This window comes from Pan paniscus, chromosome 6, assembly GCF_029289425.2.
Source record: "Pan paniscus chromosome 6, NHGRI_mPanPan1-v2.0_pri, whole genome shotgun sequence".
Taxonomy (NCBI): domain Eukaryota; kingdom Metazoa; phylum Chordata; class Mammalia; order Primates; family Hominidae; genus Pan; species Pan paniscus.
This window is the reverse complement of record NC_073255.2, coordinates 187,241,240-187,258,164: the sequence shown is the minus strand read 5'-3', so window position 1 is coordinate 187,258,164 and position 16,925 is coordinate 187,241,240. Positions and strand designations below refer to the sequence as shown.

The 16,925-nt window shown below is 44.5% G+C and overlaps 1 long non-coding RNA gene across 1 annotated transcript; it reads left to right on the top strand.

The window, feature by feature from the left end:
• LOC117981153 (uncharacterized) lies at nt 1-14,070 on the top strand. Its single transcript, XR_004672708.2, has 3 exons — nt 1-92; nt 1,334-1,381; nt 13,827-14,070. It is a non-coding gene; the product is annotated as an uncharacterized LOC117981153 (long non-coding RNA).
• The last annotated feature ends 2,855 nt before the right edge of the window (nt 14,071-16,925 follow it).

The window sequence follows — 16,925 nt, the reverse complement described above, 5'->3', positions numbered from 1 at the left end:
CAGGCAGAGGGGCCTCACCAGGCCCGTGGGGAGTACTGCCAGGCTACCACTGATGCTCAGTTAAGGACCAAAGGAACTTCAGTCAGCTTGTGGTGAGTGTTGCCAGGCATAGGAACTCATCCTTCAAGACAGTGGGCTCCCTTGGCCCATGGTGTGTCCAGAAATGTTGTCTGGGAGCTAGGGCCTGGAATGGGGGCCTCACAGCCTTTATCAGTGCCCTAACATACTGTGGCTGAGCTGGTATCCAAAATGCGAGACAAAATCCTCTTTACTCTTCCCTCTCCTCAAGCAGAAGGAAGGGGTCTCTTTTGGAGCTGTGTGCTGTGCGGCCTGGGGTTGGGGAAGGAGTGGTGCAAACACTTCCTTAGACACCACAGTTGGTGTCTCATGTGCCCCACCAGTTCACTAACTCCAAGCCCAGCTCAGCACTAGGTCTTGCCTAGGAATTGCAGTCCTTGTTGCGTAGACTGCTCCTCAAGTTCACTTAGGGTCCCAAAGCACTGCAGCCAATGGGGGTGAGGCTTGCTGGAACTCATGCTCTGACTGCTGGGCTGGGTGAGTACCCTCTGGCCAGGGCTGGTCCACATGTTCCCTCCGTGGTGTCAGCTGAGTACAGATCAGTTTTGCTTTCCGCTGTGACATAGCAGCACTGAGTTCAATGCAAAGCCTCACAGTCATGGCATTCTCCCTCTCTCAAGTGTATATACAGATTCTCCGTGCCATGTAGCCACTGCCAGGGGATGGGGGAAGGGTGGCATCAGCAACTCAAGACTGTCCTTCTCACCCTCCTCAGTGCCTCTCTCAGGAATTTGAAGTCAAAACCAGGCACTGTGAGTGCTCACCTGATTTTTGGTTCCTATGAAAGTGCTCCTTTTGAGTAGATAGTTGTCAAACTTGGTGTTCTTGTGTAGGGGTGGGGATGTTTGGTGGAGTCCTTTATTCTGCCATCTTGCCCTGCCCCTAGGGTAAAGAAGTTAATTTTTTGGCTGGGTGCCGTGGCTCACGCCTGTAATCCCAGCACTTTGGGAGGCCGAGGCAGGCAGATCACGAGGTCATGAGATCGAGACCATCCTGGCTAACACGGTGAAACCCCGTCTCTACTAAAAATACAAAAAAAAAATTAGCCAAGTGTGGTGGCGGGCGCCTGTAGTCCCACCTACTTGGGAGGCTGAGGCAGGAGAATGGCATGAACCCGGGAGGCAGAGCTTGCAGTGAGCAGAGATCGCGCCACTGCACTCCAGCCTGGGCGACAGAGCGAGACTCTGTCTCAAAAAAAAAAAAAAAAAAAAGTTAATTTTTTAAACCTCACTCAGTTTTCTCATTTGTGAAACAGGCACATAACGGATATGAAGGTGTGACAAGATTGTTGGCATCAGATGAGGTAAAAAAGCACCTAACTAATGTTTTTGACACATAGAAATCACTCAATAAATGTTAGCTATGATGATGATGATGATGGTTAGCTATGATGATGATGATGGTTACAGTTGGGGAGGTATGAATGCGGGTAATACAGAGGACTCCAGGGGCCCTGAGATGTGGTGAGTGTGTGTGAGGGCTCCTTGACCTTTCCCCTTCCCCTGCTCCATAAGATCAGAGAGTTGATTTAGTTCACGTCTGTCTTGTTTAGTTCACGTCTGTCTTGTTTAGTTCACGTCTGTCTTGTTTAGTTCACATCTGTCTTAGTAACAAGCCAGTTTCCCTAAAGGCTTTTCATTCACCCCCCTCTCTTTTCAAAACTCTTATTTTTCTTTCTAAGTGTTATTTTCCCTCTGCATGTGAGTAAGTTGTTGGCCATCTCAGGAATCAAAACTTCCAGAACCAGCTGGCTTTGTAACCAGCCCGGGGCTTGGACCTGCTCACTCACCAAGGTGGTATCTTCCAGCCACCTTTACTGATGAGGTGGCCCTGTCAATCTGTAATTTATCACAGATACCACTGGTAAGAAATTAACCCAAAAGCATAATGAACCTAGGAAGTCGAAGCCGAAGTGAGCTGTGATTGCACCACTGCACTCCAGCCTGGGAAACAGAGCGAGACCCTGTCTCAAAACAACCACCACCACCACCACCACCACCACCACAACAACAACAAACAAAGACTGCACAATTTCCTTCAAGATATAGCAATTGGCTCCTTGTCAGTATCTAAATGGTTTTGAAGTTCTTCCTGTTCTAATTCCTAAATAGCTCTGGATTTCTTTCCAGCCTCACAGTCTTTGCTATCATTGTCTACATCAAGGATTTTCAACCTTGGCACCATTGATAGTTTGAGCCTGATCATGCTCACGGGCCTGTCTGTGTGTAGCAGGACGTCTAGCAGCATCTCTGGCCTCAACCCACTAGAGGCCAAAAGCAGCCACCGCCCTATCAGGACAACCAAAAATGTCTTCAGACATTACCAGTCATTTCCTGGGAGGCAAAACTGCTGCCCTGCTGAGAACTTCTGGTCTACATTTAAGCCCTTGTGATTTGGCCTGAAAACTGCAATTGCCTCCAGACGCCCTGACTCTCCTCCTGAGCACCTCCAATCTGCCCTTCATGCTTTTGCTGGAAGATAGATCTGACCATGTCCCCTTCCTCCCTCTGGTGGGTTCTAGTTGCCTATTGGATAAAATATAAACTATTTAATTTGGCATTAAAAACCTTTTACAGCCTAGCCCCAATCTTCCTTTTGTTCTTGGTACACTAATGCTGCCTCACCCTGTGCTTGAGCTATTTCAAATCATGCCAGGTTCACTGGGGCCACCTGGCCTTTGCCGGCTTTGTTCCCTTTCTGCAAGCCTTTCTGTCTTCTTATTTTGGGAGCAAGCTCTTGCTTCAAGGCTCAGCACCAACTACCCCCTACCCCTGCTGTCCCCACCCTCTTTACATCTTCCACATAGCTGGCTTGTCCTCTCTGGTTCCAGGGCACTAGCCCATCTCCCTCATTGCATGTGTCATATGGCTTTATAACTATTTGTTCACAAGTCTGTCTCTTATATGGCTTCCTTGAGGTCAGGGATTCTATCTTAATTTATTCAGAACCACAGAGACCAACACAGTGCATGGGATACAGTGGGTGCTCATTTTTGGGTTTTGGAGTGAATTAATAAACAGATGACATGGACAAGGAAGATGGGAGAGGTGTTAGATACCTAGATGTCAGAAAACTTTTAATTTCCCTGTGGCATTTTAAGAAAAAACATGCTAGGTAACCTGGTTTCAAAGGATGCTATTAACTCTCAACTCAAGGGAAGAGTCTTTATACAACATCGCAGGCTCCTTAGGCCGAGGCCAAGGACAACTGGGAGTGGTCTGAGTCAGCACCGGCTCCTGGCCATGCGGCTGTGCAGTCTCCCACGGTCTCACACTCAGAAGGGCTCTCTACTTGGCTTAACGCTCCGCTGCTGTCTTTAGATTCTTAACTTTTGAACAAGGGGCCCCACATTTTCACTTTATGCTGGGCTTTGCAATTTATGTAGCTGGTACTGGCTTGGGTTGAGAAGGTTGGGGAGGGAGGACAGGGCAGTGGGCAGTGAACTAGCCCTTGCAGGGAATGAAGTTAGATGAATAGGTTGATAGGATGACAGCTGCTAGGCCAGGTATCAGCAGGCATCAGGAAGAGAGGCCCCAGGCAGACTGGTGGCAGCAGCAAAAATGTAACAGGTAACTGAGGCCAAAGTCTTGGATGCCTGGTTCTGAGCTTAACCCTTGCTGGCTCCAATTCCTTCCTGTTATGATTTTCTCTTTTAGTCCCCTTCCTCTTCTACAACTCCCCATTGGCAGAAGGAAGGAGTGCTAGACAGGGGGTAATTTCTTTAAAACCAAATGCCCCTTTGCAGTGACACCGCACCTGGGTCTGGAGGGAGGTTGAGGACTGAAGAAACAAAATTGAAGGGGCTGGTTGACATTTGCACCTATGTGAGCACCAGAGGAAGCCTTCAGGCTATTTGAAAATGCACCTTCAGGCTGCAACCGGTAACATGAAAAATCAGGAGAGCCTGGCAGCTTCTTACCACTGGAATTGTACCCCAGGGGCTCTTTCTTCAGCTTAGGGACTTATTTTTTCATTAAAGGTCGTAGGATTTTATAAATAGCAAGGAAAAAAAACCCGTGGTATTAGCATACATTATCTACCAGAGTAGAGGGATGGATGAGGCCCAGGCAAGTAGTTAGGTCAGTAGCCAGCCCCAGAATTGGGTCTTAGGGCTGGGAGGGGCTGGGCTTGGAGAACATCATGAGATGAAGCTTTGAGAGCTGCAAGCCAGGTTCCAGCCTTGCTCTCCATTTGATTTGTGCCCCACTAGGATTTGGTAAAATTTGGCTTTACAAGTTTCAGTCTGTGTGAACTGTGCTAAGGAGAAATGAAGCTGTGCCCTGTGTCCATGTTAATGGAAGGCAGGCCTTGCAGGCAGGTGACACTCAGGGGGACACATGGAGGCCATGGTCAGTTACTCTCTGCAGTTAGGAGGGTCCCTTTCACATTAACTTGAGAAATTCTGGGTTTGGCTAAGGAATGAATAACAATGATCACGCCTGCCATCTACTGATGGCCCTGGCACTCCTGTGCTGGGGACTTGTTCAATCCTAGAGATGACTCTGCACAGTAGGCGTCGTTCCTACGACACAAAAGTTGCACAGCTAGTAAATGGCACAGCCAGGATTTGAACTTGGGTTTTTCTGGCCCCTAAACCTGCAGCAATCTCACGAAGGGCATTGCATCCTTGTGTAGGTAGCATCAAGACCTACAAGGGGCATTTCTTTCAAACAGTTGTGGGGGCAAATGAGAACTTTTCTCTGCTAATGAATTATGTCCCGAGCCCTCAACTTTCTCTGCACCCTTCACTGCCATAGGCAGCCCTTCTAAATCTGCTCCTGGAAAAGGGCTTTTGTGTCTATGCTAGGATGTGTGTTTGAGAAAAAAGACTCACTGTGTCAGGGAGCATGCCATGCTTACGTGTGTGTTCGTGTAAATTTTTTTTTTTTTTTTTTTTTTTGCGATGGAGTCTGTTACCCAGGCTGGAGTACAGTGGCGCCATCTCAGCTTACTGCAACCTCTGCCTCCCGGGTTCAAACTATTCTCCTGCCTCAGCCTCCTGAGTAACTGGGATTACAGGCATGCGCCACCACACCCAGCTGATTTTTGTATTTTTAGTAGAGATGGGGTTTCACCATGTTGGCCATGCTGGTCTCGAACTCCTGGCCTCAAGTGATCCTCTCACCTCAGCCTCCCAAAGTGTTGGGATTACAGGCGTGAGCCACCACACCTGGCCCATGCAAATATTTTTACATAACTTTAAAAATCTTCAAACAACTATTAGACCCTGAGTATATCTTTTACCATCTCAATGGCATTATAACTTATTCTAGAAGGGAGGGCTCAAGTATGATAAATTAGCTTTTTGTGGGGCTTAAAAATGTTTTGCACCCCAATAGTTGTGCTATCTCTGATTTGAAGCCATTGGAACCTGTCCTGTATAAACGCCAATTCTATGCACTGGAAGTCTCTTCTTAAAGCTTAGACCCCACTTTCTACCCAGTGGCCCCAGCATGTGATGGGTTTGATGAGCCCTCAAGCCCTGGAGAAGTTTATTTGATGAAGGGCACCCCAGGCCCACTCTGAGCAGGCTCAAAACCACAGAGAGAGGAAAACTGAGATAGTGTATCTGATTGTACTTATGGAGCTCATACAGAGGGGTGACTGTGACCACCATGCCAACATACACTGCACTGCTCCAGATACAGACCCCGTTTTAAATGCTTTATGAGCATTATCTCATTCCACCTTCCCAACAATCCTCTGAAAAAGGCGTTTTTCAAACGAGAAACCCATCTCTGAAACATCCTGAACAATTACATCCCTGTAATTGTTCTTTGTCTGCACCAAGTCCTGGGCCAGCTGCACCCAGAGTCTCTGGAGAAGAACCCTGTTTTCTACAGCATAGGTGTCTTGACTAAGCCCTTGCTCCATCTCCTTAGTAAGTGATTTTCCAGCACCCTCAGGATACAAAGCCAATGAGGGTTCGAGCTACCTAAGAACAGTGAGCCTTATGCCCAATTTGAGAAGGAAGAGTTTTTATTCTCTCATGGGTAGGGTCCTGGGGTAGTGGAGCAGCTTGTGCTGTGTCTGATCCCCATTTTGGATATGAGTCTCCAGCAGGAGAGCTTCTTGCCCCTGGGGGTTTAATGGCACACTGGAAGGAAACCCTGGTGGCTTTGGACACTGAGGAGTTTCCTCACTCAAGCTGGTCTGCTGGACTTCCACCAGGTCACCTGAGGGACGGTGTTGACTGCACAGTGCAGGAGAAGAATGGACATTGCCCAGCATGAGCATCTAAGTGCCTTAGCAGGTTGTCATTGCTATGGACGTGATTCAAGGCTTCTCTCGAGTGACAGAAGGAGCTGATGAGCTGGTGTTGGCTTAGGAGATTTGTGAGCACTCAGGGTAGAAAGGCCCCTGCCACGGGGCTCCAAAACTTTCCACAGAAGCAGGGTCTTGGCTAGGCTGTGCCTCTGGGTTATTAGGTCAGCTCATCCCACTTAGGTTCCTGTGCCACCAATGTCTCCCTGAGTTTCACTGATCCCTGGGCTTTTCTGTTGCTCTGGGAATGGGCCATGATGCTGCTTCTCCTGGTTTTTCCTGTCTGTGACTGATGTGGGCACAGGATGCCCAGAGGCGTGAACTCCACAACACTCCTGGGTCTCACAAGCATCCAACTGCCTGCTTTGTCCTGAGCCCTTCACTGTGTCCCTGTTCTATAAAGGTTTTGGTTTCTAAGGGAGGCAGCCACAGCCTGGAAGCCCTTCTCCGGATTTCACTGCCTGGGAGGTGCTGACTGAAGGGAGTCATGCAGATCCTGAGGAACCTCAGTGGAGGCCCCGTGGAGCCCCTGCAAAGCCCCCAAAGACCCATGCCCTGGACCAGAGCCATTGTGGGCTGTTCTCCCCGCTGGCTGCATGTTGGAATCACCCAGGCAGTGTTCCTAACTATTGGTGCTCAGAGGTCCCACCTCCGGATTCTGATTTAGACAGGGGGACCTGGGTTTGTAGGGGGTGGGGTTAAAAGCTCCCCAGTTGATTCCGAGGTGCAGGCAAGACTCAGAGCCATTCATGGAGCAGCTCCATTGATAAAAAAGAACTCAATGCAGGCACTGATGGTGCTCAGAGAAATCTGCTTTGCTTTTTTTTTTTTCATCTTTTTTTTTTTTTACTTGACATAACTTGTATGTTTTTCTTGGGTGAAAAATGATGTTTTGATATACATATACATTGTAGAATGGTTAAATTTAGCTAATTAACAAATGCATTACTTCATATAAGTTATCGCTCTTGTGGTAAGAGCACATAATGTCCATTTTCTACATTTTTCAAGAAGAGAATATATTGTCATTAACTATAATCACCTTGCTATACAACAGATCTCTTGAAATTTATTCCTCCTAACTAGCTGTAATTATGTCTCCTTTGAGCAACATCTCCCCATCTCCCCACTCCTTTCTAACCAGCCTAGCTTCTACTTCTTTGAGTTCAGGTTTTTTAAGATTCCACATGAATCTTGATGAGCGAGATCATGCGGTATTTATCTTTCTGTGCCTGGCTTATTTCACTTACAGAATGTCCTCCAAGTTCATCCTGTTATCACAAATGGCAGATTTCATTCTTTTTTTATGGCTAAGTGGTATTCCATGTGTATATATACAACTCATTTTTTAAATCCATTTGTCCTTTGATGGACATTTAGGTTGATACCATATTTTAGTTATTGTGCATAGTGCTGTAATAAACATGGGAGTGCAGATATCTCTTCAACATACTGATTTCAATTCCTTTGAATATATACCCAGTAGTGGGGTTGCTGGATCATATTGTAGTTGTTTTTAATTTTTTGAGGAACCTCTATACTGTTTTCCATAATGGCTGTACTAATTTGCATTCCCAGCAACAATATATAAGTGTTCCCTTTTCTCCACAGCTTTGATGGCAAGTGTTATCTTTTGTCTTTTTGATAACAGCCATAATAGTGAGGTGATATCTCCTTGTGGTTTTTTATTTGCATTTTCCTGATGATTAGTGATGTTGAGCTTTTCTTCATACACCTGTTGGCCATTTGTCTGTCTTCTTTTGCAAAATGTCTACTCAAGTCTTTTGCCAATTTTTCACTGGGTTATTATTATTATTATTATTATTATTTTGCTATCGAGTTGTTTGGGTTCCTTATATATTTTGGATATTAACTGCTTGTCAGATGTATAGTTTACAAATATTTTCTCCCACTATGTAGGTTGTCTTTTTTGCTCTGTTGGTTGTTTCCTTTGTTGTGCAGAAGCTTTTTAGTTTGATGTAATTTCATTTGGCTCTTTTTGCTTTTGTTATCCATGCTTTTAAGGTTTTATAAAAAAATTATTGCCCAGACCAATGTCGTGGAGTTTTCCCCCTATGTCTTCTTCTAGTAGTTTAATAGTTTTGGGTCTTGGATTTAAGTCTTTAATCTATTTTGAGTTGAACATGGTGAGATATAAAGGGGTAATTTAATTTTTCTGCTTGTGGATATCCAGTTTTTCTAACACCATTCTATTGAAGCAATTGTCCTTTTTCCATTGTGCTATCTTGGCACTGCTGTTGAAAATCAGGTGGCTATGAAGGTGTAGATTTATTTCTGGGCTCTCTATCCTGTTCCATTGGTTTATGCGTCTGTTTTTATGCCAGTACCACGCTGTTTTAGTTACTATTGCTTTGTATTATACTTTGAGGTCAGGAAGTTTGATGCCTCTAGCTTTGTTCTTTTTGCTTATTTCAGCTTTTTGGGGTTTTTTTTGTGTGTGTGTTTCCATACAAATTCCAGGATTACTTTTGTTATTTCTGTGAAGAATGTCATTGGTGTTGTGATATGCCTTACTTTTAAAAGTTAAACAGCAAATTCTCATTAAGTTCAATTTTTTTTCATTTTAAAAATACTTGGTTCTAAGGAGCTGAAATTTCCACTCGTTACTCTTGTTGATGGAGCAGCCTTGTGAGGATCAAGTATCACCAGCACCTAGTGAGGCGCTGTCATAGGCTGAACTGTGTCCCCCAAAATTCATATGTTGAAGTCGTACCCCTAGTACCTCAGAATGTGACTATATTTGGAAATAGGGTCTATAAAGAAGTAATTAAGTTAAGATGAGGTCATTAGGTGAGTCTTAATCCAATATGTCTGGTGTCTTTATGAGAAGAGGTAATTGGAACACAAACACACACAGAGGGATGACCATGTGATGAGGAGAACACAGGCAGACATCCGTGAGCCTAGGAGAGGTCTCAGAGGGAACCAACCTCGCAGATGCCTTGGGCTCAGGCTTCCAGCGTCCAGAACTGTGATAAATAAATGTGTGCGTTTCAGCCTCCCAGTTGTGGTACTTTGCTATGGCAGCTCTAGCAAACAAATATGGGCACCAACCAAACAACCAACTATCATAGTCACATGGAATCAAGGCTCAGGTGAAAGGACCTGACAGGGATCTAGGAGGAAGGGGAAGGGGGAGCAGGTAGGTCTTAACTTGAATCTCTGCACCTCCCTACCACACTGTCCAGTCCAGTGCCTGGGCTTTGGGTTGTAATTCACCATCTCTGGAGTTATGTTTGCTGCCTTTGCTGCCTCTGAGAGTTGAGCTAAGCAAACACTTACCTAGGCAGGATGACCAGGTAAAGGATGAGGGTCCACATGACCACCCAGTCTGGACTCTTGGGACCTTCCCAGTTGGCAGGTTCAGGAGTTTTCTTCAATATAGCTCTTCCTTCAGTCCACCTTGGTCACATTGAAGCCTGTAAAAAACTAGTCCTGTGGCTGGGCGTGGTGGCTCATGCCTGTAATCCTAGCACTTTGGGAGACTGAGGCAGGCGGATCACGAGGTCAGGAGTTCGAGACCAGACTGCCAACATGATGAAACCCTGTCTCTACTAAAAATACAAAAATTAGCCGGGCGTGGTGGTGCATGCCTGTAATCCTAGCTACTCAGGAGGCTGAGGCAGAATTACTTGAACCCGGGAGGATGATGTTGCAGTGAGCCAAGACTGAGCCACTGCACTCCGGCCTGGGTGACAGAGCGAGACTCCATTTCAAAAACAAAACAAAACAAACAAACAAACAACTAGGCTTGTTGGACCAAGAAATCTAATTACTGGTGTTTTTCCACTTGTGGGAAAAATGTGCCTAATACATTTGTATGTCAGTCTACTTATTTGTTTATCTATCTATCACTAGTGAAAAGATCATACAAAAATATTAACAATGGTTATCTCTGGGGTGTGAAATTATGGGTAATTTTTGTCTTTTTGTTATACTTTTCCATTTTTCCCAGCTTTCTCCAATGGGCATGTATTTATTTTTATAATCATAAAAAAGCAATAAAGAAGTCTATAACCAAAATATAGTGTTCGAGAAGCTCAAGTTCTTGATGAATAGCGTACTCTGAAAAAAGGCATATAATATATGGCAAAGACAGGGAGAAATTCCATCAAAATATTCTTCTTAGTTGTTGCTGGATTGTTAACCTCTTTAGGCTCCAGATTAGCTCAGAATGAGAACATTTAGCAATCTCAAGGCCTATGTTGGAGGCAGTTTCACAGTGAAGCAAAGCCCCTACCCCAGGGCACAGCAAAGTCTTTGTGCTGAGAGGGAAACAATGGCACATATGTCCCAGAGAAAGAGGCAGCTCATAATTCTTTTCCCTGGCAGCCTATTAAAGCTTCTCAGACATTGGACTAAATTCTGTCCTTCCTCCAAGAAGAAGTGGACTTCTGTGTCCTTGAACAAAACTCAAAATAAGTTATGGATATAAGCCAGCAGCTCTTCTCGTGGATTGCAGAGCCAAGAGTCACTACTTGTCTGTCGTCCACATTCAGGTCAGTTTTCAGAAAAAGGAGATTTCTCACTCCAACGAGAATGCAAAGAAACCAAAGCGGCCATTGTGTCATTATTTAACAAGTTCCTTCATCCATTTATGCCCCAATTGAATCAGATGCAGATTCTGTGCCCGGCACTGTGCTAAGTGCTTCACGTGTATATTTTATTCACTCCTCACAATGACCCTGTGAGGGTCATCAGATTACATATGAAGAAGTGAGAACCGGCTGGGCGCGGTGGCTCACGCCTGTAATCCCAGCACTTTGGGAGGCCGAGGCAGGCAGATCATGAGGTCAGGAGATCTAGACCATCCTGGCTAATATGGTGAAACCCTGTCTCTACTAAAAACACAAAAAAATTAGCCGAGCGTGGTGGTGGGCGCCTGTAGTCCCAGCTACTCGGGAGGCTGAGGCAGGAGAATGGCGTGAACCCGGGGGTGGAGCCTGCAGTGAGCCGAGACTGTGCCACTGCACTCCATCCTGGGCAACAGAGTGAGAATCCATCTCAAAAAGAAATGAGAACCAAGATCTCAACCCACCCTGGCAGTGCTTTCAGAGCTGCACAGCCCTACCACACTATACTGCCCTTGCTGTGCAGACACAGATATGAAAAGCCCTGGCTGTGCCCTGGGGGGGCATGAACTAGAGTGAGTAGAGTCAGATGTCCTCAAGTAAGGGTCAAGTAAACAAGTAAGGGTCATAAAAGGGCCAGGTGCAGAGAGCGAGGTATGTACAGGGCATGGAGGAGGGAGTGGTCCAGTCACCCAGGGTGGGGCAGTGGTTTGGGAAATGTTTCCCAGAGCAGGTGGCCTTTGTACTGGGTATAATGAGGCTGACAAGGGTGACTGATTCTTTGTGAGGGGAACAGATGCTAGTGGTGAGGTTATTACAGGCCAAAGGAGCAACCTCAGCAGCAGGTTGGGAAGCACAAAGATTGACCCCCACTCTCAGCATTGGACATATATCATCTAGGCAGAAAGTCAACAAAGAGACATTAGATTTAAACTGCACTATAGACAAAAGGACCTAACAATTTGCAGAACATTCTATCCAACAACTGCAGAATATACATTCTTCTCATCAGCACGTGGTACATTCTCCAGGATAGACCACATGTTAGGCTTCAAAATAAGCCTCAACAAATTTCCCAAAATCATATCAATTATCTTCTTAGAGCACAATGGAATAAAATTAGAAATCAATACAAAGAGGGAACATTGGAAACTACACAAATACATGGAAATTAGACAACATGTTCCTGAATGACCATTGGGTCAATAAGAAATTAAGATGGAAATAAAAACAGTTCCGTGAAAGAAATGAAAATGGAAACACAACATACCAAAACCTGTGAGAAAAGTAAAAGCAGTGCTAAGAGGGAAATTTATAGCAATAAATGGTTCCATCAAAAAGTAGAAACATTAAAATTAACAATCTAACAATGCAAGGTGAAGGGGCAAGTGAGCAAGAACTGAGATAAGAAGTAGAGGTTGAGCAGCCAGAACGAAAGTGAGATTAGCTGGGCGTGGTGGTGGGTGCCTGTAATCCCAGCTACTCTGGAGGCTGAGGCAGGGGAATTGCTTGAACCAGGGAGGTGGAAGTTGCAGTGAGCCAAGATCGTGCCACTGCACTCCAGCCTGGGCGACAGAGCAAGACTCTGTCTCAAAAAAAAAAAAAAGAAAAAAAAGATAATACACCATGATTAAGTGAGATTTATGCCAGGGATGGAAAGATGGTTCAACATATACAAATCAATAAATGGGATACATCACATCAACAGAATGAAGGACAAAACCATATGATCATCTCAATAAATGCAGAAACAGTATTTGATAAAATTTCTGATAAAAATTTTTGATAAAAATTGATACAATTTACATAAAAACTCTCAACAAACTAGCTATAAAAGGAACATACTTAAAATAACAAAGACCATATATGACAAGCCTATATGAATGAAACATGTCATTTGCAGCAACATGGATGGAACTGGAGGCCATTATCTTAAGTGAAATAAGTCAGGCACAAAAAGGCAAATATCACACATTCTCACTTATATGTGGGAGCTAAAAAATTTGATCATATGGAGGTAGAGAGTGGAAAGATAGAGAACAGAGATGGAGGTAGAGAGTGGAAAGATAAAGAACAGAGACTGGGAAGTGTGAGTCTGGGGAAAGGGGGAGGATGAAGATGAGGCAGGACAGTTAGTCAAGGAAGTTACTATGCCCTTGGGATGTGGCAACCTTGGTGACCTCATAGTCACCACAATAAGCCCCAGCATTCGCTCTGCAGTCAAGCTCATTCAGCAAAGCTGTCTCCAGTAGGGAATTTCCCCTGTAGAGAGCATGCACATTTTGATTTTACCTGTCCTCAGACTGACCCTTTGCTCAATATAATAATAAAAAACACCCCTGGTTGGAGATTTAGGGTGCTAATGACACATGCAATGTATGAACAAGCATGTACAGGTACTGCATATGTGCACCTATCCCAGAACATGCTTCCTAGCAACACAGTTTCCCACCCCCTCATGAATAATCAGGTAAGCCTTCGATAAAGGGAGTCTCCCTCAAGTGGGTCTTTGCTATCTCATCCTCATAGGCAGCCCACCCTGAATCCCTCTTGGGGCATCCTGTCTATTCTGCACCTAACTTTCAGGGTATTCTTCCTCCTTTGCAATAAATTGCTCTACACTGCATCTCCTTTGCTGTGTGTCTCCTGTTTAAATTCCTTTAAACTAGGAAGACAAGAACTGAGGTTTCACAGCAGCCATCAACAAAGAGAAGTGGGTTAAAGCATATAAATATACAGTTAGATAGAAGGAATAAATTCAATGTTTGATAGCAGAGGAAGGTGACCATACTTAACAAAATGTATTGTATTTGGGTGATGGACACCTGGAATACCCTGGCTTGATCACTATACATTACACATAAGTAACAAGTTTTCTCATGTACCCCATAGATTTGTACAAAAACAAAAAAGCACAAAAACTGGAAGCAGTCTGGAGTCTGTCAACAGGAGAATGGATGAATAAGGGAACTATCTGATTGTGGCCTATTTGATGGAATATTACTCTGCAATAAAAAGGAACAGACTGAGACTGATACACGCAGCATGGATGAGTCTTCAGGACATTGTGTCAAGTAAGAGAAGTCAGATTCAAAAGATGAAGTCCTTTCCTGAGCACTTACTACATGCCAGACACCATACCAGGTATTTGCAAGATAACGCCATCTATAGGAAGTTCTGAAGAGGCAAAAAGAACAGTGGCTGGCTCTAGGGGGTGAGGGTGAGACTGGGACAGACTGGGAAGGGGCATGAGAATGTTCTGGGGGTGATGGTAACGCTATCTTGCTGGGAGTTTGAGTCACACAAATGTATGCATTTGTAAAAACTCATTAGATGTGCATGTGGTAGGCTGAATAATTGCTCTCCAAGAGGGTCACATCCTGATTCCTGGAAGCTGTGAATATGTTGTTTCACATGGCAAAAAGGACTCTGCAGATGCGATTAAACTAAGAATCTTGAGATGGGAGATTATCCTGCGTTATCCATGTGGAACTGATGTAATCACAGTCTTTATAAGAAGAAGGCAGGGGATCAGAGTGAGTAGGAGAGGTAACTATGAAAGCAAGAGGTTGGTGATGTGAGGAAGGGGTCATGAGCCAAGGAATGCTTTCGAAGGTGAAAAAGGCAAGGAAACAGATTGTCCCTTCAGAGATACCAGAAGAAGCCAGCCCTGATTACACCTTGACTTTGGCCCAGCCAGACTGATTTTGGACTTCCAAGAGAATAAATGTATGTCATTTAAAGACACTAAGTATGTGGTGATTTGTTACCATAGCAAGGATACTAATACACTGCCTCTAATATTTGTGCATTTCATTGTATGTTAATTTTACATACAATGGGAAAAAATTTCATTGTATGTTAATTTTACATATGAAAGAAAAAAAGAACTGGAAACAAATTTGGAACTCTAGTTAATAATATGCATGCTGAAGCATTTAGGGGTAAGTATGCAGATATCTACTACTTACTTTGAAATGCACAAAAATGGGATGGATAAATGAATTGATACATGATAAAGCAAATACAGGAAAATATTAATTTTAGTGTCTAGATAGAGAGGTATTCACTTGTAAATTTTTAAAATTTTATTTTTGAAAATTTTCATAGTAAAATGTTGAAGGGAAAAAAGCAGAGGCTTGATCCTCGATGGTGTTTAGGAATTGTGAGTAGTTCTGCAAAGTTAGGTTGTCTGTACTGGGGTAAGAGTAGTTGGCTCAGCCAGTCAGAATGCTGGAGGAGTAGGGAAGGAGATGTGGAGGGAATATAGACTTTATCCTGAAGGCAACGAGGAGCCAGTGCAATGCTTTAAACAGGGAGGTACAGAACAGGATTTGCGTTTTCAACTCTCACTGCACAAGTCATACCTCCGACTGAATTCTTTGAACAGCTGCTTACTTGATTTGAATGCAGGTCATTCGAAGAGAAGTTAGGGCTTTAGTCCTTTACAATTCAGCTTTAGTCAAAGGGGTTCCTCTCTCTGTGTTTGCCTCATCATTGGTAGTAGGGGACAAACCTGGAGGTTCTCTCATCAACAGGTACAGATTTGAAAGCTGAGAGTTTGTAGGAAAAGGGCAGTTAATTCTAGTCTCATCTTTAAGGCTTACCTGTTCTTGGGGGTAAACTACATGAAGGACAAAAATATAAAATCTTTTTATAGAACAAGTAACTGAGGTGAACCGGGAGTCAGAAAGTCTGGATTCAAATCTCAGTTATGACATTTTCTAGCTGTGTGGCCTTGGACAAATTCTGAACTTCTCTGAGCCTTAGTTTCCTAGTTCAAAAATGGGGAAAACACTAGTCAGGGCCTCATAGGGTTGCTGTGAGGATTCTAATAAATGAAGTCAAAGTATTCACCATGAAGTACCTCGTATATTGCCTGCCATGTAGTCAGTACTCAAGAAATGTTCAGCATTTTCATTATTGTTCACTGACCTACTTCTCAACAGAAAGCACGGAAGCAGAAGCTTAGCATACTCCTTGCTTATACCATTCCTCCCCTATCATGAAAATGATGATCAACTGCATGCCTTTAGTCTAGACAATTCTGAGCTTCAGACCCATATCCCCATTTTCCTCATGGGCATTTTTCTTTGCCTAGCCCACAGGTACCTCAAACTCAACAAATTCCAGGAAGAACATATTGCCCCTCCCTTATCATGGGAATGCCACCATAAACCCACGAATGCTCCAGCCAGGCATCTGAGAGTCCTGCCAGACTCATATTTCTTCCCCTCCCAGTCACACCCAATGCCCCAGCAAGTTCTATTTCCTGAGAATTCCTTCACCTATCTCCTGCATTCCATTTCCTCCTGTATTATTTTGGATTGTGCTTTTGCTATGTTTTACCTAAATTCCTGCAGTAGACTCCTACTGGCTTTCCTGCTCCCAAACTTGTCTCCTCCAAATATAGCCTGTCTGCCTCTGCTAGAATGACCTTTCCACAGTGGGAATCTGGCCATTTGCCACCCTGCCAAAGTCCTCCAGAGGCCGCCTACTGGGACATGTTGGCTTCTGTGTACCTCTAGGGTCTGACCTCTCATCAGTCTCAGCAATGCCAGCCTACCTAGGCTCCTATCTCGGCACAAACCCCTTGCCTGGAACACTCTGCCCCTTCCGACCTTTGCCTGGCTGCTGCTGACTCTCTGATGCCTCCCTTGATCATCTTCCTCTCTCCGCCATGCCCCTACCTGGAGCTGACCTCCCTCATAGCCCTGGCCTCCCAAGATATCCACAGACTGTAACCTGTGCCTCTTATCTCTGCATGGCCAGTGCTTAGCACACTAGCTGGCAATTGTAGGTACTCTCTGGTGAATGCAGTTGATTCCAGGATCAAAGGAGAGTAAAGTTGAAGAAAAAGAAAAGTCAGTTAGGGTTCTGCTAGGAAATGGCATTCTCAGAAGGAGGAATATCGAGTTTAAAAAAGGGACTATTTACCAAGATGAGGCAGGGGCAAGGACATCACCAGAGGAGGTGAAGCACCTTGAAGCT